Genomic DNA, 19,245 nt, shown 5'->3' with positions numbered 1-19,245 from the left:
GTCATATGAAGTGCACAGGTAATGAAATGTGGTCCACAATGGGAACTTAAATGATCTAAATATTATACGGACACTACTGCACTTCTATACTGCAAATGTGACTTGTTTCCATTTCAGAACCTGGGGCTCAGCAGTGACGTGGAGTCAGGCTGAAGGACCCATAAGGCAAACATACAGCAATAATAGGGCAACATATATTTATTTCAGAAACATAAGGTACTTGAAATATTTTTTCATTACATTTATGTTAAATCTGTCAAACCTTCCTTTAATACACACATAGCATAATGATAAATACCAACCATGTGGTGATCAAAGCTGCACGGCAGCTTTGATATTGCCGTGTCGCTATTATGCAAGCCAGTTTCAAACGCTGACCCATCTAGGTAGTCAGTTTTTCCAGTTGGACTCCACTTGAGTTTAGTTGCTGCATAGCTGGCCCAAACAGATGCACTGTTACTGCTTCTTTGTGCAATGGCTTCATTGGATTTCTTTTAATGTAGATTTATTAAAAATAGCAATAGGCTATCTTCCACAATGGTGTTATCAGAGTAACTGACGACAACAGTGGTTTACTCACGCCAAAGCATCTAATTCCTACTGCTGTCAAGTCTTAGTTCCCATAGGTCTCCAGGAAGGGCACGGACAACTCCTGTCTGAAGTAAGTTTCAGCAGGATCTGGGTTTCTGAGCCCTGCAGAAGGGGATTCAGAGATGCGCTTCTCTCTAGCACTGGTACTTGACAGTGTTGTACGCTTTGTAACAAAGGTGGTCAGTGAAGTACTTTTACTCTCTTTGGCTACTGCACTGAGGAAATAGCAAGATCTCTATTTATAAATTTTATAATTTCCGGTCTGTATTGTTTTTAAAAGCATCTTTAGCATGCAAGCAGCTGTTTAATGCATTTTGACCCCAATGCAGGGCATTTGCATTAGTATTCCCACTAGAACGTTTGTCCTTTCGTGTCCATGCATTAAGGCCCTGTTTAAAATCTGTCCATGTCCCTAATCTCCCTGGGGAGCTTTCCCTGAATATTCAATGCTAGTCCACAGTCTGTAACAAAAGAGGGAGGGGAAAAAAGAGACAGAGAACAGTGTTTATGCATAAAGTTCAACAGCCTTTTCACGTAAAAAACATACGCACTCACAAAAGCACCTCAACTACAGAGCCTGGCATTTCCACAGCAAAGATCTGACAGTGTGCGCAGTTTTTCAAGTTAACTAATTTACAATAAGGGCATAAGGCATCTGAGCTCCAGATGCACTCATTCAGGCAGCCAGGGCCATAAATAAAATAGCAAAAAATGCTCTGACTCTAACATGGGTTTTACAGAGACGTGTTGAAGGTCTAGCAGATGGGTTCTGCTGTCTCAGCTTTTACCTGTGTAACAAAGTAAATGCATAAAGCTGCTTACTGGCTCCTTCCATTCAAAACCTTTGCATTTCCTCCCATATGCTCCCGTGAAGATACAGCTAATTTAAACAATGAGCAAAATCTTACCCCCTAGGGAAGCTGATGGCAAAACTCCCACTGGCTTCAGCAGGCTATGAGTGTTGCTCAACATAAATGCAATTTGGCTGAACTTGGCTAACAGCATAACCAATACTGTAATCAAATTTGTATTCCTTCATCTACAAATTTGCCACCCTAATGCTGCCCCTGGTGCTGCTGTCACCCCGTGGTTCTAGCAGAAGAGCAAAACCAGCGACACAGCTGCTGCCACCAAAACTGGGCTCGCTGCAGCCTCAGCCCATGCTGACAAGCAGCTCTCTTCCATGGAGGGGTAAGAAATCCTCTCTTGAATTAGGACAACATATCAAAACATTTTGTCATATCATCAACTTTGTTTTGCTCAATCTACGTGCTGTTCTAACACAGTTCTCACAAAGCAGAAAACTGGAATCCTGCACTTGAAAGACAGCATATCAGACATCAGAAAATCAGAAAGTTGTGATTTTCAAAGAGTTTGCCAGTTGAAAGATGAGGATTTTTCTCACACAGAGACTTCTTCATCATCCTCATCATCCAGTCTAGCTTTCATAAACATCTCAGTATTCTTTTTGAAGCCAGTCTGCTGTTTGGGCAGATGGCATGGAAATTTTACAGTCCATTTCATTCCTGATGCCTACTATTACGCTAACTGTTAATAATGGGACACACACACATGGATACATATACAAAGACACATTCATATACAGACATACTAAGAGAAGAAAACATTTCTGATGTGTTCTGATAAGGAAATTAAATCGGTGAAGGCAGATTCCTGAGCTCAACACATACTAGAAGTACATCTCCAAAACTGTATATTGGCCTGACTTTAGGAAAAATTGTGCACTTTGAACAACTAAGCAACCCTTCCTAGTTTAGTATTTCTGGAAAATCAATTCCTCTGTGTCTCTCTTAAGCCTTCCCAAAATACATGTGCTCACCTGTACTACTTAGTTTTAAAAGATAACCATTTGGGTGGCAGTTTCCGTGGATGGTCACTATTCGCTGCACTTGGCTCTGCTCTGCAGGTTTCAGATCCTCTTTCCAGAAACACGTGCAGCAATTTAAAGGCATGTTTGACTCACTCCATTTCATAAGCACGGAATACTTTTCTCCTCTCAAGATTCTGGTTTAAAAACTGAAATCCCCATCATTGAGGATGGGGAGATAACAGGAAGAGGAACACCCAGCCAGGGACTCCTTAAGACCAAAGCCTGCATCAGGAGGAAGTAATAGGGGTAACTCAGGGATGAAAGGCAAAACAGGCAGTACAGGGAAGAGGCACCAAGGAAGCTGCCGAACTAACGCATGGCTGGATATGTCCTTCCAGAGTCCGCCTTAAGAAGCAACACTTGATTCAAGCAGATCTGGCAACCTGGGCTCCGATCATCTTTCTCAGTACCTTGGCTCAGTCCCTCCCCACAGCCTCCATTCCTGCCTGCTCTCAGGAGCGCCCCCGTAACTCACCCCAGCTTCCAGTCAAAGCACTGCTTTGTAATACAGCTTAGGGAAAGATGGAGGAGGAAGAGAATAAACATATTTGAGGACTGATGACTCAGACTAACTAGAGAATGCGCGTAAAGCAAGTTTGTTTCGTCAATGGCAGTGTTCTGCTGTTTGCTTTACCTCTTTTAGACTAGGTCATCCCAATTCTTTTTCTCCATTTAATGGTGACATACGTAAGTGGCCAAGGAGGAATTTGTCTCGCCTATCATAAAAGCACAGTATGCAGTAATCATAAGAGGCTACTGTTCAAGACAAAGCCATGAACTCCACTTTTAAGAATGCGCTGAGCTGTAATTCTGAAGAACGCATTTATTAACAAACTCCTGTTTTTATAAGCCGCAAACCAAGACACAGCTCCCTTCAGCACTCAACCTGCCTTATGAATCATGAGCCCTGCAGTGCATTGCCATGAGACTTTGCTTTAGAAATAAAATTGTTCAACAGCAGAACACCCTAGTTCAGCCTTCTCTTTCCACAGCTGCTGCTTAGTCTCAAACCAGAGTGAAACAGCTCTGGAATTACACGTGCACTTAATGTCCTCTTAGTATCTAACAGATTCAGTATTAAAGCATCACGGTGAGTTTCTAAGTCTGACATCTGCTTAATTAAGCAACATTTTCAATATCTGGCTACTTTGCAAAACTAGGCAGCTATGTAAAACGGGTCTAGAGCAGAGTAAGTCATGTGATTTTTTTTTTTGGGGGGGGGGGGAGGGTGTGCTAGAGGTTTCCCAGATATCCCTTCTTTCAAAGCAGGAAAAAAAACAATGGCCAGCTCTGTACCAAACCACAGGTCAATAGATTTCAATGGTCCAAGGTTAAAATTGGCCTCCAGCTAGCTGCACAGACTTATCCCACAGGTATTAAACAGGAAACTTTAAAAATAGTTAGTTATGTGACTTATTCTTGTAAAAGGATTTTTATCATGTACATGAAGACTAGAAGCTTTCCTCCTTGCAATGTTTGTGTTTGACACTTCCTCTGTAGCACAGCAAGCCTGTGTTTTTCTCTCGCATGGGCTGTGGGTTGAGTTTTGTTTTGCTATTTTGTCCTTTTTTCTTTCACAAATCAAGCTGTCAGCACCATGGGAAGTAAATCTGTAACTGGGACACGTAAGAACTCTGTTCTGAGACTGCATCGCTGCTCCCAGTAAAGTCACCCTTGGAAACAAGAGCACTTGAGAATATCTTAGCACACAGCGAAAGTCTTTCTGCTGTGTTTATTTGGCTGAAAAAGAAAAACATAATTCAAGTAAAAAACCTCAGAGATTAGAGATGGTAGAAGTATGTGGTCTCTGCCGAGCTTCCTGCTACTGCAGGCGACAACCTCTAAAGAGCACTGTGTTTGAATATCCGCTTTGGTGGGGACAACGCTTTTGGGCTGGGAGATCAACCTAGTTTTCTTGGACTGATATGAAAGCTAAACAATAATGCTCCTCTCCTACTAACACAACCACTCCCAAAGCTAAGGGAGTCCAGCCCAATAGTAAAGGGCCATGCTGAGCACAGCTGGTTGCTACACGTATTGCTTTAGCCTGCTATTAACTTCTTCCTCTGCTCTTTACTTACTGCCCTGTATCACGGCTAGTAGCTGTTCTCTCCACATAGGAGTAACTGTCCAGCCTCCATCTCCAGCAGATCCATCCCATCTGTCCCCAGATGCCACATCTAGCCACCACTTCCCAGGTGGCCCAGTTTACCTAACCTCGATCTCCTGCTGGGCCCTGGAGCCTATCTCCACTGTCAGATGCACCGCGCTCAGCCTGTCCAGCTATGCAATTAGCAGTGCAGCTGCACAGCCACCAACCTTCCAGTACGCATGTGGCAGACCATTTCTTGGCAACTATTAATCACATATTGCATAAGAAACAGTCCCTTAACGAAGGCTAGTCTTTCCACTCCCGAACCATGTAAAGGACATAAAAGCTTTTGGCCCTGCAGAGAAGTGAACAACATGAGTGGTAATTAACTCTCATGACTACAAAGGCTAACAACTTCGGCACTTGCAAAGGGGATCAGAGGCAGCTGAGCTGAGAAAGAACTGTAGCAGAACAAGTATTTGCCTGGGAGCAATCACTGCCAGAGTGCTTATTTTAGAATGAATAGTCATGTTAGTTAACTAGAGCTAACTACTGAACAAATAGCTCACGTTACAGCATACCGAGGTACACTAGATGCATCCTTTGATCTACTGACTGACAGAGGTACGGCAGTGTTCTTTTTTTCAGAACTCAAAAAAAAACCCCAATTTATCCTTCGTAGCTGGTTCTGTATTTTGGTACAGAGTTTTTCACAGATTAATAGGAATGAAACTTGTATGAAAAAGGAACCTAAATTGGACTTACTTATTGCAGCATGAGATATTTACATTCAGTGTGAGCATGAGGTTCGCAAAGAAAAAAAGAGCAACCAAATCAAGTTTTTCTGTAAACTGACGCATGTGACTGTTAACCCCTTACTCGTATCTCCATCAGGACAGGCAAGCTTTGGTGTACTACATGCCCTTGTGGTTTCTGACCTTTCAATACAACTGCAGCCTCTCAGCGTCAGGATTTGGCCTGCTGTTCAGTGGCATACTGTGTAGTCTGCCACACTGGGGTGTGCCACTTACTTAAAATACCAGTGTGCACAATGAATATGACTCCCGTGGTTTTCAAGAAGCAGGGGAAGAGACCTGGCTTTTCGGGAGTGTTTTTCAAGGCAGCCAAAATTCATCCTGAAAATTACAAGTAAAATGTGTTCTGATTATCACCATGCAAGTAAATACATCTCATCAGGAAACACACATGAATCAACGAGTAAAAGTTTCTTTTTTACATGCACTGCTTTACACTGATCATAAATTTAAGGGATTTGACAGGGATTAAAGATTCACTTGTCAGCTGCTATGCCTTTTAATAAGCTTCTTAACATCTATATTGACAGAAGCAGCGTGTGCCCAATTTAGCAAACCAGGCTATCTCTGCCCTGGTTTCACTGCAGTTCTGGAGGCCTGGAAAAAGTATTAAATGCAGTGAGTCTTCTGCCCCCTTTAGGGAAACAATCTACTAAACAGATTTTCTTCAGACCCAGCTTTTGTGGAATGGATAATAAAAGCATTAACTTAATTTCCAAGAGTGGGAGGCTAACCCACACAAACTTTGTGTGGCTCCTCAATAGAGGAGAAATTCACATACCAAAAACCTGTGCTGTGCTCTGCTATGTCCTGTTCTCATACCTCCTGCTTTAGTTCAGGTCCACGGCAAGCTTCTTCCTCAAGGCTTACTCAGCTCGGTAAAAGGCTGGCTTGCTTGTAAGGCGCTTGACAGCAGCTAGGGGTTCTCTGCCACAGGCAACGCAGCCACTGACCGTCTAACCCAGCCAAGCCATCTTAATCCCTGTTTTGCACTTTCATCTGTAACATGGAAATGAAAAAATTATTTCACCTTTCCAGCTAAATATTCTTCTAGTTTTTAAATGGTACACTCGTTAGGACAGAGGGTCAACTGCATACTTATACAGAACCAAGCAGAAATCACCCTTTGCTTTAATTCTTCTTACGATCTCTGGATAAGAATCACACCTTAAGTTGTTAAGCAGCTTTTGTTTAACAGATTTTTAAAGTTCAAATCAACTGTAATGCAAACCAGGCAGATCCTCACTTTGGGCCCTGAGGTTTATCTGGTTTTGATCCTCCTGTCTTTCTATGCTCTGGGCAATTCCAGGCAAGTTTCTCGCTGGTCTCTTACACTTGTTTTGTGCCATCTTATGCTGCTGGAACCATGCAAGTAAGGAACTGTAATAACAGTACTAACTGCTCAGCTTTGACAGGACATAGCTATTTTTACTGGATTACTTTTCTGGCACAGCACTTAAAGCACCAAATGATTTGACACCTGTAATTTTATACTTGGAATAACACAAGGTATTCATGCTTCTTTTGTAATGTAAGATAAAAGCAAACACTACATATGTTCTCATTCCAGTGCTGCTGTCTGGCAGCTATTTGCCTAAGGAAAAAAAAAAAAAGTACTGTTACATTACAGAATATGTGGAAAAGTAAAAGCTATGGAAAAGAAATCATTAAACAGCTAACTTATTCCCCTGCTAGCACTAGACTGCTCCCTGCAGCATGTTTCAGAGTGTTTTGTCCAGTCTGGTTTTACAAGTTTCACATTACTTTCATTTATATCTTTAATACAGCACTGAGTCCAATGAAGTTGGGAGCTGCTTATTTTCCTTGTATTTCAACTAGAAGACTCAGTGCTAGACCAGCTGTTCATTTAGAGTCGGCTCCAGAACTACTGAAAAAAATCTGGACTCTTTCCACTGACTTCAACAGGCTTTGGATCAGGCTCACGAAAAGACGGCGAATACATTTCATGTAAGACTAAGCAGGTTATAGTCAGCAAAGTATAAAGAGGATTAGCTGTGTACAATCCAAAGGCATATTACTCCGCGTGCTTCTGAAACAACCGGCTAACACTTTCGCTTTCACAGAGAGAAACGGCCAGGCTCGTTTCTGGTGCACTGCCACTAAGTCAACGCCACCACGCCAGGAACAAATTTGATCTGGAATCTGCCCAGTTAGCCTTATTACAACTGGGACTTTCCTAAACTGGAGGTGAGGAAATTTATTTTCTAAAAATGCAAAACCAATAAGCAAATGCTTTCTGCTTTCCAGTTTAAGTTTAGCTCTTTAGAGAGACCCCTATGGAATATCAGGACAAACATAATGCGTTTTGTCTCCTTCCTCTGTCAGGAAAGGATGGACCCTCTTTCTTCTTCAGAACCTGAAACGGATCATATTTGCTTTAAAATACACACACTTAGACCTTCCCTTTCTGTCACCAAAACAGATGGGCAGTCCCAAACCGCTAATCTGTGCATATTTTACAGAGCACCGATACTTCCAACACACACACACTGCATATGCTTTGAGTGCACAACTTCTGAAAGCTACATGTTTTATCAGGAATTATTTTATCAGTGGGGGGATTCATTCTGAACAATACAATCAAACGAAGATGGTGGTGCACGCTTACACTTCCCACCCTTTCAAAGTTCACAGCAAACCGTGTTAGAGTTAGTGATGTTCTCAGCCGCTGAGAATGCTTTAATCAACCAAACTTTTTTTTTTTCCCCTGCTCGCTCTGTTCCCCACGGACAGGGCACTTCATGGCACTGCTTTGTTGTATGATGTGTACAGTTATAACCTACGCTAAAAGTATGTCATTAATGAATGAACAGTGGGTGTGTGTGTCAAGCAGATGAGAATGTCCTTTTGATCTTCTGCGCTCCACCATGGTGGCAGACGGCCGCCTAAATTGCTTTATTAATGCACTGAAGTCTTCCCTCATTTCTCAAACAATACCAAAGGAATAATCAGAATTTCATCACATTTTGATTTTCTGCTCTTCCAGCTCAAATCTAGCTGGATGTTATGCAGTAGGGAAAAAAACTGATGATTTTTTTTATTATTATTTATTAATTTTCCAGTAGGTTGGGAAGATCTCATGTGCTTGACACTTTCAGAGGCAGCCATCAGAAGCTTCTCAAATTTCTGTTTAATTTCAAAGCAGTTTCCATGCAATATGGGAGCTGTATTTAGCTTTAAAATCTAGTTCAAGGGAGCAAGACAAGGGAGTCAAAGCTTTTTTTGAGGATACCTTAGAATCAGAATAAGCATGCTTAAAAAGCATAGTGGTACCTAAACATGATGATAGCAATGCTTTTAGCCTCTAACATATGTACAGCTGGGGAAAAATAAATAACCCAACTGGTTTGAGGCCACAGAAGCATATTAAAGAAAGTTTATATGCAATTGCCTGTAAGATCATGATGTAGAAAATCCATGATAACCCTTCCAAAAATATGACTCTCATATGGTGGTCCACCCAAATTTCCCCATATTGAATGACATAGCCATAAATGGCAAGGGAGAGAGAAAAAGAGACAGATCAGGGCCTCTGTTCTGTAAAAGAAAGAAATCAAACTACTGCTTCACAGGCAGCTAAGCTGATCTAACAAGTCAGTGTTGCAAAAGTGCAACGTCAAGCCTCTCAAGCTCTTTCCCAGCCTCCTGGCTGCACTTGCAGCAGCTCAGGTACTCCTCTGATCCTTTACCTTATATCTGTCATTTAGTCAGCTGATTTAACTCGCTATTCCAGAGAAAGCTGTCCACCTTTCTGCTAGTTTGCTTCCAGGCTAAGAGGTCACAGTGGCTAATGGAGGGATCCAACACATGCCAGAACCAGCGCAAGGTAAGCAGCAGGATGATCAAGAGCAAGGACTGCTGGGAGGGGAAAGGAATGGGGACTGCCACCTCTCTCTTCTGGCAGTAGCAAACTGTGAAATTGTCTCCAAGTGTCTCATGGAAGCACTGTCTTAGTGCAAGGACTTGTCATTAGAAGGGAAGGGGGAATCAAAGGGAATCAGTATGGGTCCTCATCATTTTTGCTTTGGAGGAGTGTGGATGCAAGGATGAAAACTAGAGGGGTAGGAATCCCATACGTCTGCAGAGGATTTCATGGGTAGAAAAAAAGAATGTGTATACGCAGCAGCTGCAGCACACCCAGGAGCCAGGGGATGTATAATGAATACGCAAATAACTGCATAGTTCCCCCATGAAAGCATGGGGCTGACTGCACAGAGTCTTAGTCGAAAGCACAATAAATATGTCTACATTAAGTCTGCTGTTTCTGAAGAGTTTTGCACTTACCCTGCATGGCTGGACAGCATAGCCCACACACAGAGCTGCTCCTGCTAGGCTGCTTCATGTTCTCTAACTGCAATGCATGCTCACAGTGCTAATGTCCAGAGTTTCCAGACATGCAGCAACTAGTTGAGAAGTGCCTGCTCCCTACAGCTACCAGACATCCGGAAAGCTCAGACAAATTTATGAAGTCCTCAAAAAATCTGCCTAAATGTGATTTCCAGGCGAAAAGAGTAAATGTGTCTGGGAAAAGGAAGACTGCAACATCCCAAAAGTCCTTCACTACCTGTAGAAAAGCAAACACAGAACAGCAGTTTAGGAACTCCTGTTCTGATGAACTGAAGGCAGGACTGGAGCTCAAATCTTAACTTCGTCACCTGTCTTCTCTACCGACTTGATTTACCATAACTCCATTTTACAACGAATTTGAGAGGACATGCTTTCACATAAGGCAAATATGAGAAGTGTCTTGCAGTTCAGCTTCACAAATGTTCCTGTTACTGTGGCCATTACAAAAGCTACATAAGGAACTTACTTCAGGTCTAGACGCCCGTGAAGAAAATAACTGTAAACGAAAAAGAGGCTATGCACTAATGTGAGAATCCACCCTTCTCTCTCCTTTATATGGTATTGGCTTATAAAATTAATTACGTACATACCTCACAGAGACGCAATACTTAATTAATATTTGTTAAGTGCTTTGAAATTCTGATGGAAGACATCATACTAGTGTGCATTATGACTAATACAGTGTAAAAGTGCTGCCACTGGTGTTGCTCAAGCAGAATGCTGGAAGGATATTTATTCAGTTTCTCATTTTAAAAGGGGAATGGAGATGGTTTAGGAAAGCTTTTAAAACTCAGTTATCCTAAAGGAAAAAGGAGAACTGGGTAGGAGAGGAGCTAAAAGAGTCTTCAGAGGAATTTACTGTGCAGTGTGCATTAACTCCTGCAAAGTAAGAGGGTAAGCGCCTACAGCAAAATCCTGGCTCCAGTCAAGGACACGGAAAATGTTTCACCAACTTCAGTGAGGTAAAGATTGTTCGCTTTTTTCATAATTTCCAAGAGGTGCATCCAGCATCGCATACGCAGGTTTTCAACTTTGCACGGTTGCTTGTTTACAGTTTAGGTTCAGGAAATAACTTCATCAAGTTAGGGCATGCTCACTGTGTAAAAGCAACTGCTCAGCTTCTCATCATCTTTCTACTACATCCCACATTTGGAGTAAATCTTTCCATTCTGTTAATGAATTTGGACCTGAGCTACCTATTTAAGTTGGTGACAAAACTCCAATTAAATGGAAGTAGTGTGGAGATGAGTGTAGATTTTGTAATAAAGATGGGAAGAAAACACCATGTGTTTAACAGCGGTTGTAACTCATATACACCCCTGGAGTGCAATTCGTTTATTCAGAAGCCTGTGGAATTTGTAATTAATTTCTGACTGGGAAAAAAAGGAAGTAACAGAAATTCAGACAACTTTTTTTTTTTTTTTAATTAGTCCTCCATACCTAGCAGAATAAAGATTGAGAGAAACATGCTCCTTAGCACTTCTGGGTAAGGCAGAATTAAGGAGCACATTTCTCAACTGGAAGTTTTGCACCTGGGAGGCTTGAAGGATAAAGGCTATGAAGAGTAGCAGGTGACAGACATCAGCATTTGAGAGAAGGTATCTGGGAGCTTCTAGTATTAAGAGGAGCCATTTTACAGCAAGAGTCTACAGGTACTTTAGGTAGGAAACTAAGTGAAAGTGTGCTAGGATATAAGTTTTGATTTCTTTTTATTTTTTTAAAAGGATTGAAGCCTGTTATTTGGTCTATATGGTGCACTTGGTAAGCTATTACTTGCCTTTTTCGAAGTGGTATGAGATGGCTTCTACTGAGTATCTACTAATGTACTCCTATACAGCACCAGGAATCTTAGAGGTACTATTTATTGTAAACCATCTCTTAAGGTAGGCTTTCCAACTATGCTACATGTAGAAATGTTGTACTACAGCAAACCAGCACTTCTAAAGCAGCTTTGTGCCTACGCAATTGCCTAGACGACATGTAATGATAAAGTTACACATAGCAACTTTCCTTCTTCACTTGTGCTAGTATGCTGTATCTTTCTAACTGTACTGAAGGCTCTGAAGCACGTAGGCTTTCAATTTTCTCTTTCAGTGCTTGTACAGCTACGTCCACAAATGTACATATCCAGTAAAACCCAAGGAAATGTTCCTGGATGCCAGGATTACCTTAGATAGCTGCAGCTCTAATATCTCATATGCAGTTCTCTGCTTTCTATTTAAAAGAGGATTTTCATAAACTTCTTGCAGCAGCTCATGCTGTAGCTCCAAGCACTTACAGTTGCTTTCCAGTCCTAGTGGAATAAGCAACATCATTCTTCCACCTAAATTTAGTAGTCAGAATGGGTTGGCATATGACTTAAATCATGTTGCAGCTCTCTGAATCCCACGGAGAAATGACCGTAAGGGGTCAAGGCAAAACATTCAAGCCTAAAGCTTTTGTTGACTACCAGTTCAATGCCTGATACTTTAATTAATTGAAAACAGTGCCATGTCAGTTGTTTAGCCATATAGGCTGTGTCTCCTTCCTCTGAATATTCATTAATAACATACTTACGGGACAACCAGGCCCATCAAACATGGCAAATGTTTCTCTGGAGTCTGCCTTTTGCTATGGCTGGCGATAATATGGGCCAGCAGCACAGAGGAAAAATATTGTCTTCTGCTTGGTGAGGCTGCTTTCAGGGAAGGCCACTGAAAAGATGCTTACTATGTGTTTTGGAGAGCTCTAATTTTGTGGAGGGGCCAGAAGAAAATGATACAGGAAATCAGAGTATGTGCATATATAAGTCGAAGACCCTTAGTGACCTCTGCATTGAGATGACAAGACCTGAAGGACTTTTTAAGACAATACTGCTCCTCATTTTAAGGCTTCAGAAAAACCACAGTGCTGCTAAATAAGGTATTTCATGGCTTGTTCTCCTTGCTGTGTGTCCATCTACATTACCCCTAACTTTTTACCTGGCTAGCTCTGGCTGTCTTCTACTGAGTTTTTTCCCCAGTCATCTGAAGAGCAGCCCAGCACAAATCTTTAAAAAAAAAAACACCTATATGGAGAGCAGCTGAATTGCCTCTAAGCACATCCAATCAAGCCTAATCACTCTTACCTAGCATGCTTTCCAGAGTAGGTTCTTCCAGTTCTCTAATCTTTTAACTTACGCTTCTATGCCTGGTTTTAATGTTTACACTACTTTCATGGTTCTCTTATGCCATGAACAGGACACACAAATCCCTGTTTTACTGTTAATTTGTGTCTCTGGCAAGACTTGTGTTCCTTCTACCTACAACCTGTGGAAGTGAACTCTTGTTAGGCAGTCTAGTCACCCTGTACCTACAAATGTCTCTGCATTCTGAGTATCTTCTTATTTTCTCCTACCTCCTAAGTACCCTACATGCATCAGGTGAATGATTTTGCATGTTACATGAAAATGAATCTTGTTCAGATGAGTGTATCTTTTCAAGCAGTCCAGATCTTGGTGTACCTCCCTGTGTTTACACCTTCAATTTGTGGTGTTCATCAACACCATACAACCAGTTGTAGAGATTCCTGTAGAGTGCTAAAAGACTGGAGAGCACTGGTTTGCGGTCTCTGGGACTCTGTTAGGCTTCTGTTGGATCAAACTTCCCAATCGATGTTCCCATTCCTTATGGGTCTTCCTTCTGGGCGAGTTCAATACATCAATTTCTGATTATTTTAATGCTAGACTGATCTCTCTTGTAACTACTGCTCACTATATCTACATCAGGAATAAGTACAGGTCTGTAAATCAAAACACCTGATGCTGAGGGCTGTGTTCCCACTATGTGGGTTTTGTGTGTGTAGTTTATTTAGATTAGCTCCTGACTGCTCTCGTGGACTTTCCCACCTATGAGTTGTGGAGGGTATGGAGCATTCTCCTGTGGTGCAGCCTCTGGTGGTCCACCTGGAAACTTCAAATTCAAGTCAAAGTGTTGTACATAGAGGCAATCTGCTTCAAAAGCCCACTCTTAGCTCTAACTCATTTAACATCATCAAAGTGAGCATCTACACTAGTGCTGGAGCACAGATCAACACCTGCCAGACAGACTGGGAGATTACTGCTGCCATTAATGCAGTTAATCCGCATCTGGAGAAGGCATACAGGGATGTGGAAGATTTCTATCTCTTTGTTAGTTAATGGGAGAAGCTTACAAAGCCATTCTTCAAAGCAGATACAGCTACAGATATGAAAAAGGAAAACATTCCCTGTTCACGTGCCTCCAGTTTGATCTATGAGAGGTCTAATAACATGATGGCAGAATACATTTTTAGGTAATGGGTAATTGGGCTTAGTGTTTATTGTACTGATCAAATTAATAGCAGGAATGACTTTTTATTGGGTGTAGGGAGAGGTGAGAAAGGCAGGGAAGGGGCAAAACCTGCCAAATTATCCACTATGTACTGAGGATATACAAAGTACCCTGAGACAGCTTTGGAAACAGGGACTATGTATTTTAGCTGGTGGTAGGCTGTGCAATCACTTAATGAAAATAGGTAAACACCATGAAAAGAAAATTACCCTGCCTTGGGGGAAGAGGGGGGTTTATATATAACTGTTATTACTGCTGTGCAGTTTTTAAACAAACAAAACACCACTGCCACTCCACCAGATGAAAGTATTCTTTCACTTAACTAAAGAGACTCTCATATCAGAAAGCACCCCTGAAACATGCTTAAAAGTAAATGTCAGTATAAATAGCTGGTGATGTTTTTCAAGTTGCTCACAACAGGGAAAAGACTAAGAAGCAAAGCTGAAATGACAACTGGAACAGTGTTAGTAAAATTGCAAGTTTTCTTGTTTATCAGGTAACTTTTCAGAAGTACACCCTCTAATAGTTTCTATTCCTTATGATATGCTAAGTAGAAAAAAAAGCAAGATTGCATTTTCAAGAGGTTAGCTTCCACACTAGCTTTATGGTCATCTAACTGCTGCTTACTTCCAGAAACCGAGAAACAATACAGCCTTTTTCTGTAGCCTCCGCAGTTATGCAAAATCACAGCTCAAAACCATAGACTGAGTCACTAACAGCATTATAGACAAATAGAAAAATCCAGCCAAGTCCCCTTTTTCCCTTTTCCCTCCTCCTTGCTTGAATATGCAAGCATTTCAAGATCAAGTGTTTGCACACATCAGTTGCTGACTTCTGTTTCTGTGGCACTTGCGCAGTTGAGAGTTGGACAAATGGTGAGGCGTCTGCACAAAAGTAGGCTAGAGCTGATGCAGCCTTCAGATCTGCATCTAGAGCTCTCTCCTAATTCTCAGAACCACCACAAGTTGGGTCACCACCAAATCATCCTTGGAGCTGCTCTAAGGGCTGTGCTGCAGACTAGGTAAGGTAGTACAGGCAAATAAGAGAAACTGCTGTGCAGTAACAATGCTCTTGTAGAGCTATGTTGCTTAACACACGAGTTGCATTCACCTGTGCTGGCTAAAGTGTTGCAGGTATAAAAGAAAGGTCAAGGACCCTAACAGCCATGTTGTTAGGGAAGGCACACTTGGGCCTGTATCTTTGTGTGAGCTCCAACACTTAAGGTGCCTGAAGTGTAGTGAAAACAACCCCCAGCATCGGCTCTTCCTCCTGCTCGATTTTATGTTGTGGTCACAGCTGCAAAGGTAAGGATGTTATTTTGCTCCTCTGGCACTGAGTCAAACCCCAGAAGTTTGTATTAGAAAAGTGGCCTGGAAAGTACTGTATTAACAGATATGCAAAGCCTCTGACTTCTGGGGAATAACCAGCTTTGAAGTAAAATACATGCAGCAATAATCCATGCACACTCCATTAATTTCAGAACTGCAACAGCAAAGTACTACTTAGAAAAAGCTGTAAGATAGTAATGACGGGTTTGGGTTTTATTTTTTCTTTTAATCCCAAAAGCTCCTTATCTCCATTCTCCATGTTTTTTCATTCAATTTACAGTAGCCTAAATTAAAGCACATCTAACAAAAAAATGACAAGTTAAGTTTGACTAACCTCTTCACCCCCCTCTTGATGAGAAGCCTTTCTTCCTCAGGGGGAATAAATGCAACAACTTTCAAATTGCTACATTGCTTGTTTAAGATAACTTTTCTTTGCACTTTGTATTTAATGGAATTTGGTTGATTTTTGGTATTTCAACATCTTAAATTATTATGTTGAGATAGTAAGGGCAGCAATTCTTGTCAAGTCTTAACTAAGACAAAATGATCTCTAGGCACCAAGCTGCCAGAAAGGCAGTATTTTGTTATCTGTCAACACGCACACATCTTTCCCTACCACACCCCCACTCAAATTTGAAAACTCTCAACATGGGCTACTGCACGATATGAAATATCAGTTTACTGCTCAAATTTGAGTCAAAGCTTGGAGTCAAAACAAGAGTAGGTGCAGTTTAACACTGCATTTACGCACAGCTGTAAGTTGCTTCTGGAAGGGGTGCCTATGCCTCTTTTCCCTCCCTTCTGCAGGACTGTGCAGCTGCAGTGTATGCCCTGTCCAGAAAGCCGTGATGCACTCGAAAACCAACTTTTAAAAAGCCAGCTGATCCCTAAACCTGATACAAGAGGTACAGCACCATGTACAGCTGGGCAGTGGAATAGGGCCATCTTGCTGTCACAGCCTGCTATTACTCCAGCCTGTGAGGTGGGCCTAAGGGGAAAGGCTCATTTTTTGTTTCAACGCTTCAGTTTATTAAAAACTGCCTCCAAAAGAAGCAATCTCATACCCCACGCTACATGCTCCCACTTTAAGAGTTCATGTAAATCAGTAGAAAGTAACTGAGTCAAAACCAAGGAGGCTGGGGGGCAGGAGGTACGAGCCTCACCAATAAAAAGACACAGGGGAAAACCTTGTCTGGTTTAGTTACAGGAGTAATCCTAACCTGGGAAGTTTCAGTTTTTAGAGAAAGAAACCTAGCAATTCCTTTTCTTCACGGTGTCAGAAAGAATATTAAACACGCTCAGGACAACTTGATCGCTTCTCAGGTTGTGCCAAATGACGAAGCAAACTTGGCTGTAGTTTTCGTACGATGCAGACGAGTTACTGCAAGTCGGCTCGCTTTATGCCTGCCCCATCTCTTCAAATTTCTGCTAAGCTGTGCCTCCGCCACCCGGTTTCCCACAGCGTGGAGTACCGCGGGCCTGTGCCCACTTTACCATGCCTTGGGCTGAGGTATGGTTCACCTCCCTGCCCTTGGCCGTGGGGTGGAAGCCATGGCCCCCCACGCCTCCTCTGCCTGCACGGCAGCCCACAGCACTCCCTCGGGCAGCACCACCTCTGGAAATGACAGTTAAGCGGGTGAAACCGGCATTAGGGGAGCAGGTCTTCACAGCGGCTTGAATATTTTCCGTGTACCAGACTTTGTACCTTGCGAGATGAATGTGCCTCACGTCCCGCTTCTAAAAGCGGCTGAGGCGTATTCGAAGTGCAATTGCCATTAACAAGGTCCTGGTAGTCGCGCTGCGAGATGATGCGTGTATAATTACTGCAACTCGTTCATCCCCTTACGGGTCTAAGACTCCTGCCTCGGCAGGCCCGCGGCCACCTCGCTCCACAGCTTCCCTCACCGCGATGCCACCCGGTTAGTGCCTCTCTTGTCACCCCCACCGCCTTGGTAAGCGCCTGACGTTCCCTTCCCAGAGCCGCCGCAGCCGTGGCTGATCTTCCCCGGCTCCACACCCACCCCCGCGCCCCCTTCCCGGCCGCCCCGCAGCCCCTTCCCGCGCCGCCGCCGCCATTTTGCGCGGCGCCCAGCCCGCCGGCGGGCGGACGGACGGACGGACGGACGTGGGGGGCGGAGGGGGAGCTCACTCGGGTCCCGCGCCGCCCGTGGGGAGGGGGCGGCGGGGCCCCGCCCCAACGGCCGTTAACCGCGCCCCGGGCTCGGCTGCCCCTCCCCACTCACGGCAGCGGCGGTCGGCGGAAGGGCTCACGCGTGGGCCGTGGGGGCCGCCATTGCCGCGGCCTGCGATGCCGGCGGGGCGCGGCAAGGGGGCGCTGCCGGGTGGCGGAGGGGAGGGGAGGGGAGGGTGCGGCGGAGGTGTGGCTGGGCCCGCCTCGTTGTGTTGAAGGCGGGGGACATTTTTTGGGGGTCCCTCCTCGGGGGCAGGGTTGGGGGCTTCCTCGGTCTGCGCCTCGCTCTTGTGGCCGGGGGTGGCGGGTGTCCCGCAGCAGCGGCCTCGGTTGTGGGGGTGAGCTGGGGGAAACGTTGAAGAGAGAGGCTGCGGTTGGCATCCCGCTGCCCAGGCCTCCCCGGAACCCAAAGCCCATCGGCCGGCTCCGAGCTGATAATCCACAGTACACCTCAACTTGTTGCTTTGTGCTGGGATTCGCTCTCTGTGGTGGTTTGTTTCCCAGGCCATGCCGCAAAGAAAGGGGCACCATAAAAACGCCCTTAGGCATTAAAATAAAATTGAAGAAAACAATTTCTTTGAGCGGCCTTCCAGCAATCCCCAAACAAAACTCTGGATCTAATCCGATGATCTGATTCCATACACCGATATGCACATTTAACTTAATTATTGCTGTCTTTAGCTTATCTTTTTCATTCCAAATGTATCCCTTGTCATTGTACCGCATAAGCTGTTGTCCCTGTCAGAGTTTATTTAAGCGGGCTGTTCAGAGCTGTCACTGAGCTCAGCACTTGGGCTTGTAGCATCCGTAAAGTGTGGGTGAGCGCTGCTGAATTACAGGATCCTGAGCCTCGGCTCGCGCTTTTGACTCATCTGGAATTAAACGATGACTGGACCAATAATTTCAGAGCGCGCTCCGCTGCTGTTCCTTACTGCATCATACCTGCTTTGATATTTATTGTATGTACTTCCTGGCTGAGGAGTTGAATCAGACATTCTTCTCCAGGCTGTTGCCAAGCCAGTTTGTTCTCTTATATGAGTAGTTTCCCGCTTCTTATTTACACTGTTTGGCTTACCATTGTGATTTAGTGGAATATTACTTGCTATTGAATTCTCCCAAATAAAACTGTTTCTTACTGTGGAGGGCTCCAGTGGTTGCTAGTCAACTCCTATGGTCAGAATGATGATCGCATTATTTTTCATTGCTTAGTTGTTCCTGACAAAATAATTGAGAAGTGAGTGGTTGTTAGGTTGTAGCTGAAGTTAATTAATACATCTGCTTGCTAGGACTTGTAACGGTTGTGAGACTGTGGAAGGTGACAGCGAGGAGAAACGTAGTATGGAAAAACAATCAGCAGAACAAAATGATGTGCAGATATGACCAAAAAATAGACAATGAGAAATACTGGACACAAAAGGGAGCGGGTGGCCCAGCCTAGTGGGAACTCTTCCTACGCCCCTAAGAAGCCCTGTTAAAAAGCTGGTTTGTATACAGAGCTGCAGGGTTTTTAACCTCTCTTTCTGTCCTCCTGCCTTTCCACTAACATCCCTTGTTTGTGGGAAATGGTTGCCTTTACCTTCAGGGGTGGTCTGACTCCTACATATTACTCTCTGAAAAATCTATTTCATACCTTTCAGACCT

At 43.5% G+C, this 19,245-nt stretch overlaps 1 protein-coding gene across 2 annotated transcripts in view; it reads right to left on the bottom strand.

Annotated features, from left to right (window-relative positions):
* The window catches only part of COA1 (cytochrome c oxidase assembly factor 1), a 52,687-nt gene extending 34,967 nt beyond the window's left edge, over positions 1 to 17,720 (bottom strand). For both annotated transcript variants that reach the window (XM_082479279.1, XM_082479277.1), the window contains exon 1: positions 17,657 to 17,720. The gene's annotated coding sequence lies outside the window, so the exon portion shown is untranslated. The remainder of the gene's footprint in view (positions 1 to 17,656) is intronic.
* Between the last annotated feature and the right edge of the window lie 1,525 nt (positions 17,721 to 19,245).

Source organism: Vanellus vanellus (assembly GCF_965231255.1).
Source record: "Vanellus vanellus genome assembly, chromosome: 2".
Taxonomy (NCBI): domain Eukaryota; kingdom Metazoa; phylum Chordata; class Aves; order Charadriiformes; family Charadriidae; genus Vanellus; species Vanellus vanellus.
The sequence above is the reverse complement of the archived record's forward strand: the minus strand, read 5'-3'. Positions and strand labels throughout refer to the sequence as shown.